This window comes from Bemisia tabaci, chromosome 6 (assembly GCF_918797505.1).
Source record: "Bemisia tabaci chromosome 6, PGI_BMITA_v3".
NCBI lineage: Eukaryota > Metazoa > Arthropoda > Insecta > Hemiptera > Aleyrodidae > Bemisia > Bemisia tabaci.
The window spans coordinates 16,588,643-16,612,809 of NC_092798.1; the positions used below are offsets into that span (position 1 = coordinate 16,588,643).

Below are 24,167 nucleotides of genomic sequence, written 5' to 3' on the forward strand. Positions count from 1 at the left end.
TCTTGTCGAAGTATAGACAAAGTAAATATTTCTGGAAAATGGTTCCGAAGCACCTTGGGAAACGCTTTAACGGTCGATCGATTAACTAATAGTGATATTTGTACTGTGGAACAATTCCCTAGAAATTGTTGAAATCGAGAATTTGCACTTGAATTTTTTAAATTTTTTCCTTTAATAAAGGAAAAGCTGAAAAAAAGCTCCGTTGAAATAGCTCCAAGATTACGTCCCAGTTGATCCTAATTGAAAGTTTTGAACATTTTTTGGCATTGTTTCCCCCGCAAAATAGTGTGGATCTAGCACTTTTTTGCATACGTTATCTTCGATTTGCGATTTTAACTAGTGACGTTCTTCTGGAATCACTTCAAAGTACTCTTCGATCAAATTTTGTGACCGAATTTCCTGCACAAATGATGACGGGGAAGAAATGTATGATGTAAAATTTCAAGAATTTTGGAAATGAAAAAAAAAAAAATACAAAAAAGCTCAAATAATAAAAAAAGGAAAAATTAATCAAATCATAATGAAAAAATACAAAGAATAAAAGAATTAAAAATGAAAAATACAAGAAATATGAGCATTAATTTAAAATGAAAAACGAGGAAATGTTGCACAATCATGAAAACATGTCATGATCATCATTGTCACGGTTGTCATATTTGGATCGCATTTAGCAAAAAAGAACCAGCGCGATCACAGTTTTGTAAAAATGATGCTCCTTCATAATTGTCAAAAAAATTGTAAATTTTAAAGGAAAATTAAATTGTAAAGTTTAATACTAAGAAGTTGCACGATTTTGAAAACACTGTAATCGTGCCGATTCCTTTTTGCTAAATGCGATCCACTTGTCATTGCCATATTTGTAGGTTGAGAGTTGCTGGATTTCCACTTTTTTTAGAATTTTTAATCAAATAATTAGTAGTCAGACACTTCTGGTACTTTAATCTTAAGTGTTTGGTCAAGACAAATACACGTTAGCCTCCTCCTTCTGTGCCTTTTTTTTTTTTTTTTTTTTTTTTTTTTTTTTTTTTTTTTTAAACTTTTGTTAATTAGCACGAAGACCAAGTCACACGTGAAATCGAGAACGAAGTCCGTCCGAAATCCAACCGCCAAACGCACCGGAAGCCCGCAACGAACTCAGTGACAAGTCGGTCTATTACGCCACGGACGGGATCAATCAAGCGAGTGCGAGAAAAAACCCCGGGTCCCACGGTAGAAAGTCCGAATCTAGTTGGGCAGGGCCCGGTCGGAATCGGAATTGTCACCGGTGGCCCGGGCGATAAATCCGAACTTTTGCTTTCTACGGCGGCTCCGGAGCCCCAACAAGCCAGCGTCCACCGGGGCAGCGTCCACCAAGCTCCACCATCCACCAACTCGGCGCGGCGCGGGGGGCACCGCCACTAGTTTACTTTCTTTCCCCGGCGTTCGAGTCTCCGCAGCGGGGCCCAGTCCGATCCGAATTATCGAGCTGTCACGACGAGTCTCCCCGGACGAGTCTCGCCATGTGCCGCGACTGAGTCGATTTTTACAGGATTTTTTTCGTTTTTAAGGATATTTTTTTTAACGTTATTTTTATTTTAAGTGTCCGTCGCAGTGCTCGACGCTTTGCGTTTGTACTCAAATGAAGTGCGTGTCGGAGTGAATCGTCCGTCGGTGTGCTGACCGCGCAGGGTGTGGTTTTGTGTGGTTAAAAGTTAAGTTTTTAAGCAGCACAAAGCAGCCTGTGGTATTTACGAGCAAGGAATACAAATTAATCAAAGTAAGTAAAATTCTCACTCGCCTTTATTGATGTGGAATATAAAAATAATTGAAAAATTAGGTATAGACTTTATTAAAAAAGAAATGTATAATTAATTTCCAACGAATAGGATTTTAATTTTAAAATATATATAAATAGGATAGGATTTTAATTTATACGTTTTAATTACAATAATGTATGTCACATATACCATTTTGGTGATAGGTTTATTATTTTTCATTCATGTCAAATTTTAAAACTTTTTTTTATTTTTTTTTTCATTTTTATGAAAAATTATTTTTCACAGAAGTTGAAATTTTTCCGAGATATACGCAATTTATTATTGGATTTTTTTAAAGTATCCTGAAAGCATCCTCCTCCCCTCTCTCTTGGAGATGCAGCACCAGGGAATCTCTCACCGAGGAAGTCGTTTGGAGATTGAAACCTATTATATTTCATAATTAAATGACCCCCCTCCCCAATAAAATTGCAGGGACACAAAAAGAGTTTTATTTTGTGCCTGTCAAGACTTTTATTACGAAGAGAAAAAGAGAGCGGAAAGTTCATCACTGTGACGATCTCCTTAAATTTCGAGATTGAGATAACCGTGGAATAATCTGATAAGAAAGTTTTTTTATGGGACCCCTAGAAAAGAAACATTAATAAGTCAAAGTTGTCACAGCCAATTTGAAAATTATTATTTAAATTAATTTTCACATTTTAAAGTTCTGAGGTACCTATTTAATTGCATCTAGATTTTCTGAAACGAAACTTTTCACAATCGATTTTTCTTCTACTCGTGCAATTTCAGGAAAAATTTAGAGAATAATTCCTGATATATTTAGTCGGATCGTGAATAATCTAGCTAGATCGGTTCGACTGTTTCGGTAGGTGGGTGGGAGGAGAAATAAGAGAGGTTGAGGTAGAAAAAAGAAGTTCCGAGTAGGATTGTCAGGGCAGTGCAATTAATTTTAAATCCCAACACTCCGAATCCTCGCGAAACCCAAGTTTTAATTATAACTTGCGCGCATTTTCCTCATCGCGAGGACTTATCAAACTGGCGCGTCTCCGACCTATTTAATGGCTCAGGTTAAAAAAGGCGGAAAATGGGATTCAAGTTAGCGAGGGAGAGTTCACTAATTAGTTTTGATCGTCTTCGCCAGAAAGCGTTGCGCGTGGGTGAGGCGTTTGATTGGTCAGCCGGATGTGCATGGCACGTACTTGCGTCCTTTCTTAGCGTTGCCGATCTCTGGTGTGAGCTGGAAGTGGGTATCACAACAGAGAGACTTGACGACAACCCAATAAATTGGCAACGCTCTTTCTCGAAGAAGCTGTACCTAAAGAAAACGCACTGAAGGCAACTCATATTTCGTAGAAAAGCTAATCATATGGGGTAAAAAGAGACGCGTGTACCAAAAGAAAAAAAGAAAACTTATGATACTTCACTACTTTAGGCTCACGAAAGTTGCGTATCATAAATTCTTCGAATCCGTAAGGAAGGAAAAAAGGGGGAAAAAAGAATACAGGAGTGTAGAAAGATTTTGTTTGTAATCGCTTAACATTGATGACTGAAATTTCAACTTGTAACCTTTATCAAATGTTCTTGAGAGCATTCAAGAGTGCCTATAGCATCGAAAACTGAGACCTTTTCCAACCTAAATTGATTATTTTGCTTTACTGTATGATTTGAGTTACGATCTTATGGTCAAGAACCTGCCCAAAAGAGATTTTTGCCCTTTTTCGGAGGGTCAAGGGACATGGGTCTGGGGACTTGGGGGAATAAGGAGGGAACAGAAGGACACCTCGTCAAGGGAGGCCCAGGGAGCATTAAAAAATACCCTAATAGGGGAGATTTGTGGAGTCCCCCAGTTTCAAAGAGAAGATCAGGAAATTTCCTTAGCCTCATAGAGGAGTTCTGGGAAAATTAGGTAAAATTTAGGTGTCTCAAGAGCAATTTTGAGCTTTTCTTATCAACAAATTGATTTAATTAAAATTTCAAAGGTGAAATATATGTCACACACTTATTTAGAAAAATCTCTTACATTTTTTCGGAAGGGTCCAGTAGATTCCGGGAGGGAGGGCCAGGCCACCCTTAACAGTTCCGCCCATGCCTAACTGCCTATAGGGATATTACTGACATATGGCTAAAATGGAACCCTGTGATAGCAAAAGCCTTCAGTAAAAGTCTCACTTTGAGTTCAAAATGGGCTTTAGTGATATGACATGGAACATTTTACTTTGCTCAGCATTGAAATATATATAGATGGCAAATGCGAAACCACGTATCTCTGTTTGCGACGTTGCAAGGCTCCCGCCGTACTTTATTTTTATTTATTTATTTATTATTTTTTTTTAACAAAAATACTGAACGTAATTTCTTGATATAAATTCATTGAGTTTTTTTCTGTATTGGCAGTATACTTTGCATTAATATCAAGCTGTAAAGTAGGCTTCTTTCGCCACGGAAAACTAAGATGGTGGCGGAAATTTTGAAACACTGCAATGAAGATGGCTGGGTTTTCCATTTTGGCATTGATATGGGATAAAAATGCAAGCTCTGCTTTGCAGTGCCTATCATTATTATTAAAACCAGCTTTCAACTCAAACGAATGTAATAATTGAAGCTTCCTTCTTCACGAGTCTTCGCTCCGGAAAGAAAACGGAAGCTTTTGGGGTGACACTTTCGCCTGATGATTTAATCACATATTTACGTCCCTTGTCTAGACCAATCAGCGTCAAGTTCTAAGCGTCCGAACTCTCCTGATGAAATGATGAGGGAGAGTGTGAGCCCGGGCGGGAACAAACGAGAGTGTCGGACGCATTCCGCTCCAAAAGTCAAGTAGGCAAGACTGATTCAACTGTCGATACCGACCGGCCGCGGCACTGCGTCGTACAGTGGATCGAGTCAATCAGAAAGCTCGGACATGAAATTTTTTACTAAAACCGAAAATTTGGATATTTATTCCATCACATTTTAAATATTAAAGGGTGTTTCGAGAAGAAGATTTTACGAGGAGACCAGTAGAACCACTTTTGAAACCTCAAAATTTTGAATGAACGGAGTTATGAGCTTTTAAAGTTTCCGAAGTCTATCTGGTGGGTTGACGTTGCCGCACAAAATTTACGATTTTGACGCATCCACTTAAAACCCTGCGGACTGACATTTCCGAACAAAATCAGTCAGGAAAACTTTTTATTTGGGACAATTTGACAACACCGCGCAGACAATTGGATCATGTTTCTCTTAATCCACATACAAAATAACAAATTATGAAGAATTATGGGGAAACATTTTACGAACCCATTGTCCACCGGGGATCGCTACATTTTTTGTAGAAGATACCACTTACCAACGTAAGCTTTAGATGCTTTAGAGAGATGGGAAGAAAAAAGTTACCAGATGGGTGTGATAACCGTGTTTAAAAAAATGAGCCTTTTGTAACTCTGGTTAAAAACTTGTCAGATGTAACTTGGGTGGGAAATATACACGGAAAACTAAGTGTTAGGGGTTATCTCCTAAAATTCTGGTAGGCACTACCACAATTTGTCGGATGATACGGACATTTGTAATTAATCGTGGTAGAACCGCAACTCGAGTTAGGATAGTACCGCAACATTTGGGTTACTAACCTAATTTATTGGGGTACGACCACGATCAATTCGTGTACTACCACAATTAATTGGTAAAGTCCATATCACACCACAAACTCGTGCTTTTGTTTATCCGTGTATTGAGCGGAAACGTCGATCATGATATTTGTGTGGAAATTTCAAAATCCCAGATTTTGTGCGGAAAATGTATACCTCCTTTTGTCCGACCTCTCACTAAAAAAAAAAAAAACCACATTGTATCTAGAGTCCAGACTCTGAAAAACATCGACAAGAAAATATACTCTCGATTCTATCGAATTTTTGTTTAAATCAAGAACCAAGCCTCTGAATTTGAACGGATTACCTTTTGATTTAAGCAAAAATCTGATTGAATCAAGAGTATTTTTTCTTGTCAATGTTTTCAAGAGTCTGGACACCAGATCCAATGTGTTTTTTTTCCAGTGCTCCTATTGACTCGGTCTACTGTGCGCCGTCGCGTCGCCGTGGAGTGTGGCGTGCAGTGCAATGCGTCGAAAAACCCGCAGCTTTTCTATTAATTAACTTTTAAAAGTTTTTAACCGCCGCACGCGGGCGCCCCCGCCACGCGAATTTACGATCGCGACGCTCAGTGCCAACGACTCGGATCTGGATCCTGTCCCGGGGGCCTCAACGGCACCCACTTCTAATCCCTTCGCCTCGGAGCCTTGACCCTTTGGTATTTTCCTTCCGTCGCCGCCGCCGCTGTTCGGCTTTCTTCCAGGGTGCCAAGTTTATAGCTCAATCGTTCAGTTTGAAAATTACCTTAAAGCGAATGTTATTTAGAGGTTCGCACTGAAAAAAAAATCTCGGTGTATCTACTAAGAAAAGGGTAAAATTACCAAGAATTCAGGGATCTATTTGATCCCAGTTTTTTCTTGGTAAAATTACCTTTCATGGAATTGGTAATTTTACCAAGAATCTCGGTAAAATTATTGAACTTTCTCGGTAATTTTACTGGACCTTGCTAAAATCGCCAATATTTTTTATCGACTGTGGTATAGAATTACCGAGATAAAATGGCAAAGTTACCAGGAATTGATTACCAATAAAAGTGGTATTCTTACCTGAAAAACAGTAAAAATACCGGGTTTTAGGTAAGTTTACCAGTCTGTCTTGGTAAAATTACCAATAATTGGTAAAAAAGTGAGATGGTAAAGGTACCAACGGACCCTGGTAAAAACGCCGAGAATTTTTTTTCAGTGCAGAGGTTTGGCACTACTTTTCTGCCGTGCTATGGAAAAACTCCGTAGGAACATGCGAGAGTTGCCAAATTTCTCTTGATACAACATGTATTTTTGAGGGAAGTTATTCACATTTGCACTACATTTTGCAATTAGGAACTATAACTTCCGCCCCGGTTTAAAAACAACGCATGTGCCATTGGTTTCCCTATGCACATAAGTGTTTTTCCAAGTGAGCCAGAATTTATAGCTCCAAATTGCAAAATGCAGTCCATTTGTCAGATCTCCTCGAATAATTGTTAAATGTAGAATTTTCGTGCTCAGTTTTCTTATTACTTCCATCTCAAAAATGAAATACGTTTAATTTCAGACACCTCCGAATTCGCGACTCAACAAAATTTTGAGCATTTTTACTGGAGGAATATTTAAACACACGTTGGCGAAAAAACGCGAAACTTAGCCGATTCGACAACACTTCACACGTTCGCACACGTTTAGCTTTATTTTAGAGTTTACCGAATAGATTCTTTGAGAGAAACTGATGATTCGTGCCTCTAAGCATAATGAATACGTTTTTTTCCGCCAAAAACTGAAGGTGAAACCAGGAATTTTGCAAAATTTGTACGACATTACGATATTTTTTTGTGTAGGTATATCACAAAAGGATTTAGATGGCAATATTTCTCCCTTTAAAAAGGTACTGTCAGAAACACTCGCGTTAAAAGCTTTTATCACAAATCCAGGCTTTCCGCTCCACTTAAGTCGCGTGCCAGCGTCCATCCACATGTAGAATGCAGTGCAAAAAGCGGCAACTACAAACGTTCCTTTGACTCAGCCACAGTGGCGAGGCGCGGACGATCGACTATCGGTATTTCCCCATTTGTAGCTATGGTAAAGGATCGATTATTAAGGTGTTCGTCGCGAACACCCTGTTAATCGATCCTTTTCCATAGGTTTCAATGGCAGATCAATCGATACATCGCAAAGCACGCCACGCTACTGGCCAGCCCTAGCGGTCGCCGAGGGCCAAGCGCCAACACCCGCGCTCCGATTTCAGGATTGCGTCACCCCGCGAACAGCCATCGATCGCACCCGGTTTAAGTCCCATTACTCGGAGCCGTTCATAAATCCACCCCCCCCCCGCACCCACCCCCCTACCGTATCCCGAACCCCGGCGGACAGTGGAATCAATCGATGGAAGAAGTCGGTCATGAGGTGGAAACTTCAAAATTTTAGATTTGTCCTAGGCAACTAGCAATGAGCGGGCCGGCTATCGAAATTGATAGACAAAGCTATATACAATGAAGACAAAAAGGATATGGTGGGATCCTATTGGTGGAAGCGGTGGTTGCAATGGACGAAGGAGGTAAGTAATAGACCAACTGACGGCAATCGACAAGAGACCCGACTGATAGTACAACATTTTCCCCCTTAGTCTATAAGAGCCACCCGTTTCAACCAATAGGATCACTCCCATGTCATCTTTGTCTATCAATTTCAATAATCAGCCCGCTAGCATCTTAGCGAATCGACGTCGAGACTCTCAAACCACGTATCTCGGTTTGCGACGTTGCAGATTTACTCTCATACTTTATTTTTGGAATTAAGAACTACTCGACGTAAATTCTTGAAAACTTCTGTGATTTTCCCTCCCTGCGCGAGGCAAATTCTAAAAAAAAAAACCGCCTAGGAATGATGTTAATTTCTTTCTATTAATGCAAACACTTCGCATGTGGACCGTGGCCGAGCATGTGATGTTCTCGCGAGTTTACAGGAGTCGCAGCTTTGAGCTTGCGGGGTTAAATGGACCGAGTTAAGCAGAAAGGAACCAACCCACATTTTGGAAAAAATTTAGTTTCGAGTGGTTTTGAACTCAACCACTGCTCTATTATCTATTGCCAAAAATTCAAAGTTTTTGTTGAAGCAAATTTTGCAGAAATTGAACTTGAAGTTTATCTTTTACATTGAGTCTTATGCAGGAGCCAAACTTTAAACCTCTTTTTCTCGGTTCGATCCCGATGTGGCTTGGTTCCTTTCTGTTTAACCCCGTTCAAATGTCGTCCTTGCGGCTCCTGGGGTGGGTGCCGTTTTACATTTTTTGGACTTGTTGAAATCGAAAGTAATTATCTGCGTTGTGACATGGGCCCTGTCATACATTCATTCTTGAGGATCTCAAGGCCCAGGTCACAATGGTCACATTATCGAAATAAATTCGGCAACGTTCAAATGTTCAGATGTCGTTGTCCCTCGGCACAGGGGATGGAACGCGGCGAGTCGAATTCGAGGAAGAAGGGTCTGACGAATGGCTCCGCTGCGCGGCACGGGGACGGACATCAAACAGCCGGACCAACTGCATTTTTACCCCGATAGATTGCGCTTGAGATCCCAAAATACGATTTTCAACTTTTGACGGACCAATTCTTGTAGGGCAAATTGTATAGTTTGGAACTCGAACTAAAAATATGAGGAGTCCTGAAATCCTGATGGCGTAAATCATTAGAAATCGAGAAAAAGGGACATTTATCCATACAGGGATAGATTATCGTTCCATTTCGCATTAGCTGGTTCCGAGGGAGTATACGTTGGCCACTCGTCAAAGCATCTCATCAACTGGGAATCCATGCAGTCCTGACTCCTACCCTTTCTGAAGAGTTACGTAAGTAATTACTAATATAACTTGAATCGCAGATAGAAGCGTCGCAGGTTCTTCTGTCTCACCAATACCTTTAAGATTTGGTTTTAGGACTGCGTAAATGATTCCTCTCTAATACCAGTATCCACAACCCATAAAAATTGATGCCTTAAGTTTCACCGGACTGCAAACCGTTAAATACATGCAGTAAATCGGATGATCAAATATTAGAATAAATATTCGCGATTTATATGACATGACGATTTTACACTACCACTAAAGTATGCATCATTCTCCGGGAACATTCGCTTTACTTACAATCTTCCGATCAAGACTGTTTAGGGGATCGATTAAATTTCCTGAAATATATTTTGCAGTTTTCAGGAAGGAAAGAAAAAGTTGCTAACATCCCGTGCCCTGCGGTAATTTTTCCGTAGTAATTTTTTTTTTTTTTTAAAAAAAAAAAAAACAAAAGAAAATAAAAACAGATTTAGTGATTGAGTGATTTTGGAGAGGGCGTCCAGTCAAACGCTGGGTAGACTCCGACCTCTCCCTGTTGTTAGCGCCACTGTGCGCGGCACTGTGTGTGCAATTACTTTCCCGGCTTTTGTCGGACTTCCCAACGGAATTCCTCTCGGCGAAGCTGGTTAAGTGGCCGCGGCCAAGGTCGCCTTCGGAAAGGTTATCGGGTGGCCGTATTGGCCGATCAAACCGTATTGGCCCGGCGGCCACGTCATCGACGAAGGGGTGTTTCGAAACACGAAATCTGACTGATTGGAGTCTCCGGGGGCCGACTCAATAAATGGCGCGTTTCGAGGATTGAATGGCCGCTAGTCCGGTTGCTGCTGGAAGCGCAAATATGTCATAATGTCGCTTCGAAGCATTTGATCGTTCAAGGTCTGATTCGTGGCCGATTTTCAAGCTTTTCATAGCCTCAAAGAGTCATGATTAGTTTGCGCTAGCATCGGGAGAGGAATAACAGGGGGAACTCCCTTTTTCAAACTTGGAAAAAAACGGATCTTATATTCGAACGCTTCGTGATCTTGGATCAAATTCCAGGATAACTTTTCCATCAAGGACATTAGAAAATTGATCTCAATTCAGTGCTTGCATACGCTCGTAGGTATTAAAATACTCTCCCAGACGATACATAGGAGTTTTTAAAAACGGGTGCCGCCAAGTTGGTGCCAATAAATTGAGGTTCTTGACGACGGCTTTCAAATAGTGAGCCTTGAAGAATTCGTTCGAGCAAATAAGCATTTGTTCAAAAACAAGCTTATATAAAAACTCGGGAATGATTCTGCGACTAGGAGGAAAATTTTTGGAAAATATAGGTATCCACTTCCACATTTACATAACTCGCGCACATCTTTCGTATTAACCGTCTCGCATACTGCCATGCCAAGGAAAAACACCGTATGAGCCTTCAGACATTGCCATATCTCCTTCAATATAAACCGAATTCACCGGGAAAATTCTGAAAATTCTTCCTCGAATTTTTCAGACAATTTTGTTCACAATCTTATCTAAAACATCTAAAAATGTTAAGGAAAAATATGTTTAATTTTCCAGAGAAATAAACATTTTATGGAAGGAAATTCGGCAACTCTCGAATGTTCATACGGAATTTTTCCTTAGCACGGCAGCAATGCAGCATACACACTTACATCGGCAGAAGCCGTGCTTTTAATTCCAAATGTTACGAAATGGTGATGATTCTGAACTGATAATGATGGTTTTAATCTGAATTATTTATCATGATGTGCGCGAAAGAATAATTTCCTGGGATGGAGCTGAAATTCGCGAACAAATTAAAGCGTGGGTTTTTACGCAAATATAATGTGAGAGGCACGAGGGCGTTATTGTTCAAGTTTAAAATCCACTCACATGCCACGTGTGAGAGTTTTACCGGAGGACGAACGTTCACTTTTAATGGGATTTTGAAATAGCAGGACTAACCTGAAAGTTAATCTCCCGAAAAGAATCGTTAAAGATGATGGAATAAGAACTAGGGAACAAAAATAATTTGCTCAACTGAGGAAGGGACACCCTTCGGTTTAAAAAAAGTAACAACTTCCAAAATAAAAAAATCCATTCAATGATTTTGAAGGATATAGTCAACTCTATAAGTAAATTAAATTGAAAATTAAACATTTCTAAATTAATTAGGTAGTAATTGTTAAGACAATTCTCAAAGCACTTAAAAACCAAGGAACCTGGTTACTATGTATTTGTTTGTTCAGTGATGCTCGCCACGGTAATTATTAATTTGAAACAGTAGCTCCATAAGAAATAACCAAAAATTGAAAACAAAAATTTATATCAACATTTTTTCTCCGCGGAAAAAAAAGAAAACGAAAAAAGTGTACAGTGGCGTGCCGTAGCTTGGAATGCGAGTTCAAATGATCCCGAAGAGGATCTAATCGTAAAAAACTGGTCGGAAAAGAAAGCCGCGTGTGCACTTCAACAAATTAGATTTTAATGGAACTCGAGTAAATCTCCCACACATCACGTCAAAGAATTAAAAACCAAACATGCTTTCATTAGCTGAAAAAAGAGAGAAAAAATGAACTGCGCAACAGTAGTGGCTTTAGGCAATGACTCACGCCTCTGGTATTTCGATGAAATTTCTTAGGTGTCTACCTATTACGCTCTTGAGCGAGTCATTCGTCAACTTGGCAAAAATTCCGTCGAGTTTTTTACGTTTTGTCTTAAAGCCCTAAGCTCTATAGTTTTATTGTCAGCCACGCCAACTAGGCCTAATTGGTCCCAGGTACAGACCGGAACAAGATTTAATCTTCCACGCCCAGAACGAGGTGTCACTCATCTAATTATCAGTTCATCTCTGTTATGAATAAAAAAAATTTTCCTCCGAACGCTATGGTATTTTCCTGACGTGTGTTCTTTGTTCAAGCAGGGTGGCAGAATGGGCTGACGCCCTCACCCCTATTACACGGTTAATCCCGCGACGACATACATACAATTAGGAAATGTTCAAGTTTTGCCTTTGAACGCTATGGCTTCTTCCTGATTTACATTCTCTGCTCGTACAGGAGACTAACCCTAATACCACAGCAAGAAGCAAGCTTGTTTCGAAAACGTTTTAACTTGATCCTTAAGAGGCAAATTTTTAGGAAATACTAATAAATGACTTTAAAACTTTAAATATCTTTCATTGATTTTTACCATGCTGAGCTTCTCCTTAAAATGAATAGTAAATGACCTTGAAATATTTTGAAAACGCAGACATGTCAACATAACCTATCCCCTCGAACGTCCCAAAGTCGTCAATTTTATTTTCACCCCAGTGACTTGAACGCATGCGTAGAAAAGTAAGCGCATCGTAACAGCGACAAGATCAAGAAAAACGCATATCGGTAGTGAAACTGCGCGAATGCGTACCTTAGTTTGCGGCGTTACAGACTTCCTGTCATACCTTATTTTCTGCATAAAAAAGTACTATACGTTATTTTTTTTAAAATTCTGGTGATTTTTCTTCTTTTTTCAAAAAAAATATTCTGTGAAAACTTCAAGCCATGATGTTGGCTCGGTCTCCGTTAAAAAAAGAAAAAATTAGCGGAGATTTTGAAACATCGCAACTGAGATACGCATTTTTTCAGTTTTTACGTAGCATACTGGACCGAGCCAATAAGATAAAGTCGGACAAAATCTGGAAAATTTAAAAGCTTACAATTCCGAAAATATGAGACAAAAAAGTTCAAAAGTGGTTCAAAGTTAAGTATCGGGGTTTTCGCGAAGTTTTCCTTTCTGTGACGAAATAAGCATCAAAACTTAACATTTTTTCCAAAAAATTATGTCCGACCTCTCCTACCAGCTCGTTGCACTGAACGTCGATACATGACTAAAACTCTCATCTCCTCATAATGTTGCAAAAGTCGCTTTTTCGATGTTTTTCCCCATCATTTCAAAAAACGCCTCGGAAGCATAAACATCAAAATTTAACATTTTCTCCAAAAAATTATGTCCGACCTCTCCTACCAGCTCGTCGCACCGTACGTCGATACATGACTAAAACTCTCATCCCCTCATAATGTTGCAAAAGTCGCTTTTGCGATGTTTTTCCTCGTTTAAAAAAACGTCGGAAACATTTACTTGTTTCCAAAAATATTTTGAAAACATCTTTTAAGCGTCGTTGTACCATTAGGACTCCTCCCGTAACTCTCCGTGGTGAAAAAGAAAATTAGGAAATGTAAATTCGCCGGCGTAATTGCCACCGCGAGTTCTCAAAATGACCTGACCTCACATAACCCGGGAGCGCACGTATCCAATTAGCGGACATAACAGACCCGTTTCAGCGGACGGGTCGACGAACTAACCTCCCTTGCGTAACCGACAACACGTCCACCGTCGAGTCGGCTGAACCAAAGTTTCGCGTAGTTTTCCGAATTTCAGTCCGGATCAGCTTAATTTATACAAAAAATTGAGGGAAAATTGCATTCAGAGTATAATTGCCCTCCAGTCAAGCTTTAGGAAACCCTATCAATCATTTAAAAGTTTTTAAGGTAGTTAGATTGAAGAATAATAATTTTGGAAGTTGATAAAATTTCCATTAATATCGAGCCATTTATACTTTTGTTTTTTCTCCTCAAATTGAGACAAAAGAAAGGGAAATTTTGTTAAAATCTGTTGACACATTTGTGAAACCAATGATTTCAACATGCAAACTGATGAACATCATAAACATTATTATTACTCAAATTTTTATAGGATTCGACATTAGAGACGGAATTCAATACCTATTTGCACATCAAAATATTTTCTCTCAACTAAGCATTTAATGGGCGCACGTTTTTACTTTTGTGTCTTGTTTAATTTGTTCCAACAACGTTTAATATTTTTGATTTTTTAACACACTCTAAACTACTCCAAACCCGTCCTGTTTCCAAAATGTGACTTGGGACTTTTCTGTTCAACGCAACCCATTGTTGCACCCTTCTTTCTTCGCACTGAAAAAAATTTACAGGCCTCATAGACGTACCGTTCGTTCCGGGCTCAGAGGATCAAAGTTTCGGGTGCTGGAGCCGTAGCCTCGACTGTTCCGGGTACTACATCCGGAACTTTCGGTCTCCGAGTTCGGAACGCGGATGGTATGTCTGTATAGCCCGTTAGTACGGCTTCTTCGGCCGGAGCTTTTTTTGTTTCAGTGTGCAAAATGTTCCATTTCATCATCAAAAATCACCAAGGCACACTTAAATACGGATGCACTGAAAAAAAAGTCTCGGTATATTTACTAAGAAAAGGGTAAAATTACCAAGAATTCAGGGTTCTATTTGATCCCAGTTTTTTCTTGGTAAAATTACCATTTATGGAATTGGTAATTTTACCGAGAATCTCGGTAAAATTATTGAACTTTCTAGGTAATTTTACTGGACCGTGGTAAAATCGCCAATATTTTTTATCGACTGTGGTAGAATTACCGAGATAAAATGGCAAAGTTACCGGGAATTGATTACCGATAAAAGTGGTATTCTTACCTGAAAAAAATAGTAAAAATACTGGTTTTTAGGTATGCTTACCAGTCTGTTGTGGTAAAATTACCAATAAGTGGTAAAAAAAAGTGAGATGGTAAAGGTACCAACGAACCTTGGTAAAAACGCCGAGAATTTTTTTTCAGTGTGGTTCCCGAAAAATAGGTTTTTTTGATTAGATAGATTTTAAAATTTTTGGATGTGGCAAGAGGAATTCTTATTGTCGTACTCCACGAAGAACTTCCAAGACACTTGCGGAATTTAGACCTGCAAAAATATCCCCGATGAGTCGAATGACCATAAGACACAAGCGGAATAACTATGGGTGACAATAACCCGGGCGGCGCGGCCGTCGCGTCACCGCCACGGTCATGGCTCACGGCTCCGTATAAATATTTGGACCAGGCGCAGCCCGCACGTCCGAGTTGATTGGACTCGGCAAATCGGCGAATGCCAATGTTGTCGCCAGCCTTGAAACCCTTGCCAATTCTACCAAAGTCGTGCTTTGCACTAGATTCACACCGCAAAGTCGTTCAGTTTTCATATTTTTCTGCGTGAATCATTTGGGTAGGGCAGGAAGGGGGCAGTTGCCTCCTTTGAGCCTTGTTTTTTTATTTTTTTGGGGTCAGTTATTGTCACTTTAATCAAACATTTTGCAACATAAATTTTAGGTAAGAATTCTAAGTTGAACAACACCATCGTGATAGCAGGTAACGAATGAACCACCGAGGTATTGTATGGGTATCTTTACTACAGTAAAGATAACCATACTTTAATTCATTCATTATCTTTTATCGAATTTGAGGTAAAATTTTAGCCTTTTAAGTCACATATTTTCTGTTTGTGCAATGTGTTTATTTACCCTAATTCCCAATAACAAAAGATAAAGAATTCAAAAATTTCTGCTCGCCTGGATAATTTGAATTAACTAACGTTACTTTGTTTTTAGATATTTTCGTAATTTTAGTTTAATTTAATTTAATTCCCTTAAATAGATATGAGGCATAATGTTGTTGTAGTAGTGACAATATTTTTTTTAAAAAAAACCTTCTAAAATTGAAGAAAAAAATCGTGTTCAGCAACAATGTGAGTGATTTTTAAAATTTAACAACATTTGAGTGTCAATTTTCTTCCATCAACTTTTTTGACGTAATTTTACCCTTTACTTAAAAATTAGAGCTTTGAGGGTTTATAAACTCGTAGATGTTAAAAACGTGTTCCCTATTTTTAAATGCCCAAAAACAGTCGATGCCACCAAGGAGGTTATTCTGAGAATATCTCAGATACCTTATGATTCATATTTTACACGCAAATCCTTTCGAAATTTCAATTCGTAAGCCAGGACTCCGCGACACCGAACATACGCAGGATGGCATGAAACGTAAGAAAGAAATGAAAGATTGGAAATTTCAGTGAAATATTTCATGAAATTTCACGAGGCTAAGCGAAATATTTCATATTTTTCAGACTAGAGTTTGCAACCCCAACCCGCACTCAAACACACAAAAATAGAAGAAAGTCACACATTTTACATTTTGGAAAACATGGGAATGAACCGGTATTCTTCAATATACAGGGTTATTCAAAAGTCACGCACCATTGGCCATGAGGGGGGTGAAAATTTCGAGTTGCCCCCCGCCCCCCTCCTGCCGAGGGGATAAAAAACTAGAAAGTACCTAAACAATTCTCCTCCTCGATATGAGGAAAAACGTCTGAAACCGCAAGTTGATACATATTATAATTAGAACTAAAATCATTGCCAGTGGTGCGTGATTTTTAAATAACCCTGTATGTCATAAATTTCTGATATTTCATGAAATATTTCACGTGAAATTTCAAGATTTTATTTTTCATGAAATTTTGCCACCCTGATTACATATAGCGAAGCATTGGAGAGTGCGTTGACAACGGTTCCGGTCAACGGATTCGGTGCGATGACTGCGAGCTTTCGGTCCGTCATCCGCGGGTCAGATCCACAGGTGGTCCCCCTCCCCCCACCCCTCGCCGCGCCTCCGCTCGAATCCCCCGCGACGAATCGATTGTTAATTAATCCATTACTCGACAATGGCTCATCGCGCCTTCGTTTCGTAATAGTGTATCGGAGTTTGATGGAAAGTGTCAGTGACTCCGTTTGGCGAGGCCCAGACGGTGCGGGGGAGGGTGAGGGGGGGGGGAGTCAAATCCCACGTGATCGGAGTCGGCGTGGGTGGCGTGAGCTGAATGTAAAGTCGGAGCCACGCGCCGATCCGGACATTCCGTTGACGCAACTACTATTCAATGTCTGAATCTAGTGAATTCGGGCGGTGCTCCCCCCCCCCCCCCTCTTGAGAAACTTCTTTCAAATGCAGTGATGATGATTTAATCAATGAAAGATATGTTTTAATTGATGGATATCCAAGTTAAAAAAATGCAGAAAAAATCATAAACATTGGTAAAAATTACATTTTGACCCTACGTGCTTGTTTTATAAACTTACCTGAGTACTCCTTTTGAAGATCTTCTATTCAATGTCTGAATCTGGTGCATTCGGCCGTTGTTTTTTCTCTTTTTTTTCCTTTGAGAAATTTATTTCAAACGCAGTATGGATAATTTTAATCAATGAGCGATATTTTTCAATTGGTGGATTTCCGAGTTGAAAAAATCTCAAATATTCGTTAAAAAATTGCGTTTTGACCCTACGCGTGCATATTTTTTGAAACTTACTTCAAGACATCTTTTGAGGATCTTAAAAGAATATCGATGGTGAAACTCCCGAACTGCGTATTTCGGGTTGTGACGTTGCAAACTTCCTGTGATACTGTTTTTTTAAAAAAAGAATGCAAACTTCCTGGGATATTGTTTGTGATAATTAATGAGCGATATTTTTTAATTGGTGAATTTCCGAGTTGAAAAAATCTCAAATATTCGTTAAAAAATTGCGTTTTGACCCTACGCGTGCATATTTTTTGAAACTTACTTCAGGACACCTTTTGAAGATCTTAAAAGAATATCGATGACGAAACTCCCGAACTGCGTATTTTTGGTTGTGACGTTGCAAACTTCCCGTGATATTGTTTTTTTAAAAATAGAATGCAAACTTCCTGGGATATTGTTTTGGTTTAATGATTGGGCGATCCGTCATCTTAGCAATCGATGGTAGTATGATTAATGAATTATTTTCTAATTTGATCAGTCACCTGTTTATTTCATTGATTTGTTTCGTGAGAACGGACGGGTATTAATCGATGTTATTATTGTTAATTGAATTACGCGCCGAGGGTGTGCCGAGCTCCTGACATTATGCAGATGAGGCGTGACTCTTGAAAAATTTTAAATGTTCCCCCATAATCGATCATGGAATCTATATGCCACGCCAATACTTTCACAAATGTTGACCTTTCCTCATATTTTTACGTGTTTAGTCATCACTGAGGAATCATAAATAAAAACTCTCGCGGATCGAAATGTTTCCTGAACTGAACTTGAGCCCTTGCGGCTTACTTCTCATAATTGATACGTCATACTGTTAAGATACCCAGATATCCCAAAATATCACTTGAAATAATATGAAACTAAAGTTTAGGGGAAAAATTCAAACGTGCAATGGTTTCGCCGCTGGCAAGATGCGCTTACTTTTCTGCTCACTTTCTTTACGCTGCGTTCAAGTCTCCAAGGTTACATGCCACGTCTCTCATATCACTATCACTTTCAGTATTTTGATTTATAAATATATGTTTTTTTGGTGTCATTTGGATGTACTACAGCATTTAACTTGATGATTTCTTGTCCCTATGACCCGTTTTCTCCGATAGAGGAGGGTTTGTTCGGTAGACACTTTTGTTTTGATTTTCAATAGGTTTTTCAACAAATATACATTGCCATAGTTATTGGAGTCTATCGTGTCTATCGTCAAACTTTTCCTTGACCAACTGATAAAAATAAGGATTCTCATTCACCTTTACTCAAAATTTTTCTCAGGAACGCAAGAGCAAAATTTTAAGACGCAAGGGAGTTGAAAAGTCGTCAATGAATTAAACGGATGACTAACTCTATGTCTCTATATTTACGTTACGAAAGACACGTTTGAGAACCATCGTCCATTCAAATAATCAATGATAGCCGATACTTACTCTATACTCCGCATAAACCTACACTAGAAAAAAAACACATTGGATCTAGAGTTCAGACTCTTAAAAACATCGACAAGAAAAAGTACTCTTGATTCAATCAGAATCTAGCTTTAAATCAAGAACCAAGCCTCTTAGTTTAAGCGGATTTCGTTTTGATCCAAGCAAAAATCCGATTGAATCAAGAGTATTTTTTCTTGTCAATGTTTTTAAGAGTCTGGACTCTAGATCCAATCTGTTTTTTTTTTTCCAGTGTATACTTATGCGGAATCCTCCCCATAGTAGGAAGTAGGACTTGTAGCATGAAGCTCACTATTCTCGGAAAAACTCCAAATTTTCATGTAGCAGAAAAAAAGCGTCGATTACTCATTATTCAGAGGACCTCAAAGTGATACAAACAGAATTTAAAACACTAGCTCATATTTTGTAATTACGGAAACAACCGTTTTTGGCTTAATTCAGGAACAGCGCATGTGGTATTCATTGCCCTAGTCAGTTAAGGGCTAGAATGCTCGAGCCAGAAATAGTGGTTCCTCTTGCAAAATGAAGTCAAATGGTTTTAGTCACGCTACTTGCAGTGTCACCAGATTCCGCAGGGTTATTCGCACGATTCGAATGCGGAAAAAGTAGATTCTTATCGGCATCCGACATGTGGATTCGGAAAATTGGCACGCTGGTCAGTTACACTCGCGGAGGCCCGGTCAGCGCGGATGTGCTCGATTACGCAAGGATCGGCGCGCATTTGACGCATCGACTCCGCGCTCGAGATCGAGACGCATGCGTTTTCCTGGCGCGACACAACTGAAAAACACCGGCTCCGCCGCGGTTATGCAAAAGAGAAATTTCCTTTGAGGAAGCGAAAAAAATGAAACTCATACTCGATGAATTTGCGAAATGAAATGGTCACTCGCCGGCGAATCCTGGTAGGAAAAAATTTAGATCGCAGCTATGAATGTGTGACTGTTCACGCCGAAAGGGACCGTGAACTCTGGGGAGATTACGATTACAATAAGATGGCCGAAGAGTCATACTACGTATCTCGATTTGCGACGTTGCAGACTTCCCGTCATACTTTAATTTTTCTTTGGAAAAATAGTCAACGTGATTTCTTGAAAGCTTCCGTATTGATTTCTCTTCTCTGTCAGCAGAATAGTCTGCATGCAGTTCAAGCTATTAAGTTGGATCTTTCTTCAAAAAAATAAAACAGGCGTGGATATTTTGAAACACTGCTATAGAGATACACGGTGTCTCGGTTTCTTTAAGGGCTATTGGCATGTTTAATAAGGACATTTTGTCGAATTAGGGGTAATTTGACCTTTTTCCTTTATGGATCTAAAAGTGACTTAAAAAAAAAAAAAAAAAAAAATACAAAATACAAGGCATTGTGGTTACATAAAGGCATATCTTCTAGTAATTTAGGAAGCCTCTTGGAAAGCAGAAATTAGATGCTACACTGAAATGTGGTTGTGAGTTTGGATTCATGAATGAGTTCCTAACGAGGATTGATGTGCGTACGTATAAACTGATGATATTTCTATGTAGTGACAGCAATAATCTAATCCTTACTGTGGAAAAACACCGTATAAACCTTCGAGGGTTATTATAAAATTTTCGACAAAATATTTGTTACCGAGGGAAGTCACGAAGAATTTTCTTCGAAATTATCAGGGACACTAAATCAAATTAAGAATAAAATTCTGAGACAAAGTCAAAGAAAAACAAGCTCAAGTTATTAAAGAAATGGGATGTTTGTTATTAGGAATTAGGCAAGGGGCAAGGGGCAAGGTTTTGATGCCCATACGGCGTTCTTCCCTAGCATGGTAGTACAGCAACGGAGGAGGGGTTCTTAGGGGGGGGGGGGGCGGGCGGGAGCTCAAGAGAAGAGGGTTGAAGGATGGAGTGGGCTTTTGTCATTTTTCTGAGTTATTAAATTAATGGATGCCATTTATAGTGGGATGATTCTGATTCCGTTCGTGCCCAAAGAAAGCAAAAGGTTGCATTGCGTAGTGTATTGTTACGTTACGTTATTGTTAAAAGCGACGTAGTCAAATATATTAATGGTATCTGGCTCGAGTTCACTAGGAAAGATCCGAATATACCGATAAAAACCCATTCAGGTCAAGGAAGTCGATCATCGTTAATGAGCCACGAAAGGTGGATGTTTTCACTTAAACTCGATCTGTACACTGAAAACGCATAGTAGTAATATGGTATTGTTAATGCTATGGAATACTACTGTATAGATGATCATTAAAATTTTTAAATATTGTAGTAAAAAATGTAATCTTACGTTGATTAAAAGTTAAACGGGCAAAAATTCCATACTTTGTTTGGTACCGCTTGCAAAAAATGAGGTGAGTGAGGTAAATCCAATAGAAAAAATGTTTTTACCATTTTTTGCTTTCTGTACTTTGAAAAATTTCCCATGAGCTACATGAAATTCTGGAGAATATTTCTTGATGAAAATTAAAACTTGAACGTTTCATACCCCCGAGTGCCAGGGAAAGGGATGCATGAATGAAAATAAAGAAAGGGTCTCGAAAAGAATCTTTAAAAATTTCAAGTACACCGGATGAATGTTCCATTTTTGAAGTTAATTTTCTAATGGAAGCCTCAAAGACTATCATGTTCAGATTGGAGGATTTTGAGGGATTTCTGTTCAAAAGTCAAAGGATCAATTAGAGAGTCGTATTTTTTTCGTAATTTGCGGAATAAAGCCCGCCTAATTTTACCGGAAATATTGCAGAAAATTTTTCCAGTTCAGCTTTTTAAGACGTACCGAATTTGTTGAGTTGCAAGACATTTTGAGAGAAAAATTGGGGGGGGGGGGTTACATTTGTCCAGTGCGTATGGTATAAGTGCAGATGGCAAATATTTTAAAACGCTATTCCTTGTAATTTTAAAGATATATATCCTCTGTCTGAACCAACTCTCATCGAGAAAGTGCAGACCGGTTTTTTTGGTCAAGTCGTAAGCTTATAAATTATTTCATTGAATTTGAAAATATTTATTCGTAACTTTTATCAAAGTTCAAGCATGAGAAATCAGCAGATTTCCGAGAAATTTGGCAAGCATCCCCGTACAACCGCACAGTCTTTGCTTCCGACCACACACATCGCATTTTTCATTTGACTCTCGCTCTCTCATTCCTAATTGTTGCAATCATTAGATCATCTGAATTGTCATCCGCATTGTCATCATCATTACCATCTCTTGCCGGTGCCTCCTGCGCAGCATTTCTTACCCTTTGTTTCTCCCGCGGTTCCCACAGTATCACGATAGAGTCAGTTTCGTTTCGAGTAATTACGGCTCTCCCGAATGGCAGGTGTTCACGAATTCCCGGTGGCACCTTGAGCTAGATTGCATTTAAATTAACCGATGCTCAAAGGGCACTTGACCAAAAGTTATCATCATTCTTTTTTTTTTCAAAGACCGGATAGCTCGTTCTTTATTGTGGTTGCTCTTTGTCTAGCAATGCCGACTATTTCAATTGGGTTTTTTAATCATTATGCACAAGGTGAACCTGTGCGCCTTCAGTTTACTGGCTGAAAATCCCAGGTTTCTGAGAATTTCGTGGCGAAAAGATACATGCATTAAAATGTAAATTCCTAATTAGCTCGGTTTGAAATAAGAAGATTTTTGTGAGGAGTGACATTCATGTTGGGAGTAGGGATAATGACTAATGATCAATTACCTCGCATTTGATTCCATGGTCCTATGATGCTACTTTTATCACACAAGGTCCCCTCAAATATAATTGAAAATTATTAATCGTGATGAAACTTTTTCAATATCTTATTACCTCTGATTAATTATGCCTTCATTTTAGAGGCATTTTAGAGGCATTTTATAGGCATTTTAGAGACATTTTTCGGAATTCTCGATGGACTCCGCATGCTGATATAACTCCCATTCCTCTACAAATGTGACTCAAGATATTAATATTTGTAAAAATAAATATCCATTATCATAACTATTCAATCTTTACTGAAGAGCGTCTATAATACAAATAAAGCATTCTAGAATTTCGGAGGTCCTCAAGCATGAGTGAGGCTAACACGCCACACCACGCCCGTTGTAAGAAGATGTTGCTTTTTATAATTCAACTCTTTCCCCTGCAATGACGTGCGGTTAATTTGAGACACCAAGGTCAAAGTTTCGAATCATTAGATGTATTATTAGATTTACAGCATCTGTGTTAAATAATGGCAGTAGCACTGGTGCAATCTTGTTTTTTCGATCAGAAGCCTTCCTCACACGATCTTCTATTTTATTTCGACGTGGTTTTCACATGCGCGTTTGGACTTACCGGTTCTCATTCTCTCATTCATTCGGAAGATTCCAAAGAGGGAATGCTATTAATTGACAAAGAAACTGCAAAAATGCGTATCTCTGTTGTGAAGTTTCAAAATCTTCGCTCATTTTTTTTTCTTTTTTCTCTTTTTTTTAAAAAAAAAAAATAGAGGAGACCGCACATTAATTATAGTTCCAAATTCTTAACAAAGAAGGGAAAAATCACCGAAATTTTTAAGAACAAAATGGCGTTGAATAGTTTTCATGTTGATAATAAAAGCATGGCAAGAAGTCTGCCACCACGCCGCAAACCGAGGTATGCATTTCTGCTTTTCATCATCGAAATGCTTTCATATGAAAACGCATTTGAAGTATTGTCTTATTTATTGTTGTCTCACAGTCTCTTATGCTCTCGAGTCTTATGCTTGAAAAACTTCTTGGATTTTTGCAATGAAACTCGATTTCGTGAAATTCCAGCCTCACTCGAAAAAAAAGAAAGGTTTTATAATTCATATAAAATGCTGTGATGCAGATCAAAGATGGTATAAAATCGAATTGTAATCTAGGTTAATTTATCTAGTATAAAATTGATAAATTATGTAAGAGAAACATCAAATAAAAAAAAAAAAAAAACTACACTCAAAAGTCCCAAGAAATATACTCTCGACAAAATATAGTAATTTCACGATAAGTGGTGAATCACCGCATTTCTCTCTCTTAATCCGTCAAACTTTCAATGTTAAATATCTCTTATTTCCGACTAAAAAAAAGTTCGTTGGTATATCACTACATTTTTCTTTTTATGCCCATACCTCTACAACACTTGTCTCTGATTTCTGACCAAAAAAACCCGTTGAAGTTCACTTTCTTCATTCCTCTTCGGATCATATTTCAGGTAACTTTACGACCATTCCTTAGGCCTCACAAAATAAACCACCCACCTTGCATTCCTTCGCTCCCTGGGCACAACGTGCTTGCAACGACACTTTCCCTCCTTTCATCATAAAACCATGAATTGGGCGCCTCCATTAGCGATTGCCTTGTAAAATGCTTCTTCATCAGGTGTGTAATGAAGTTGCCAGATTTCTGATGCTTCGTATT

General features: G+C 38.9%; 1 protein-coding gene across 1 annotated transcript in view; it reads left to right on the forward strand.

Moving 5' to 3' along the window:
- Window positions 1-1,097: 1,097 nt before the first annotated feature.
- LOC109036810 (uncharacterized) overlaps window positions 1,098-24,167 on the forward strand; it is an 87,203-nt gene continuing 64,133 nt past the window's right edge. Inside the window, exon 1 of the mRNA XM_019051186.2 lies at window positions 1,098-1,756. The gene's annotated coding sequence lies outside the window, so the exon portion shown is untranslated. The remainder of the gene's footprint in view (window positions 1,757-24,167) is intronic.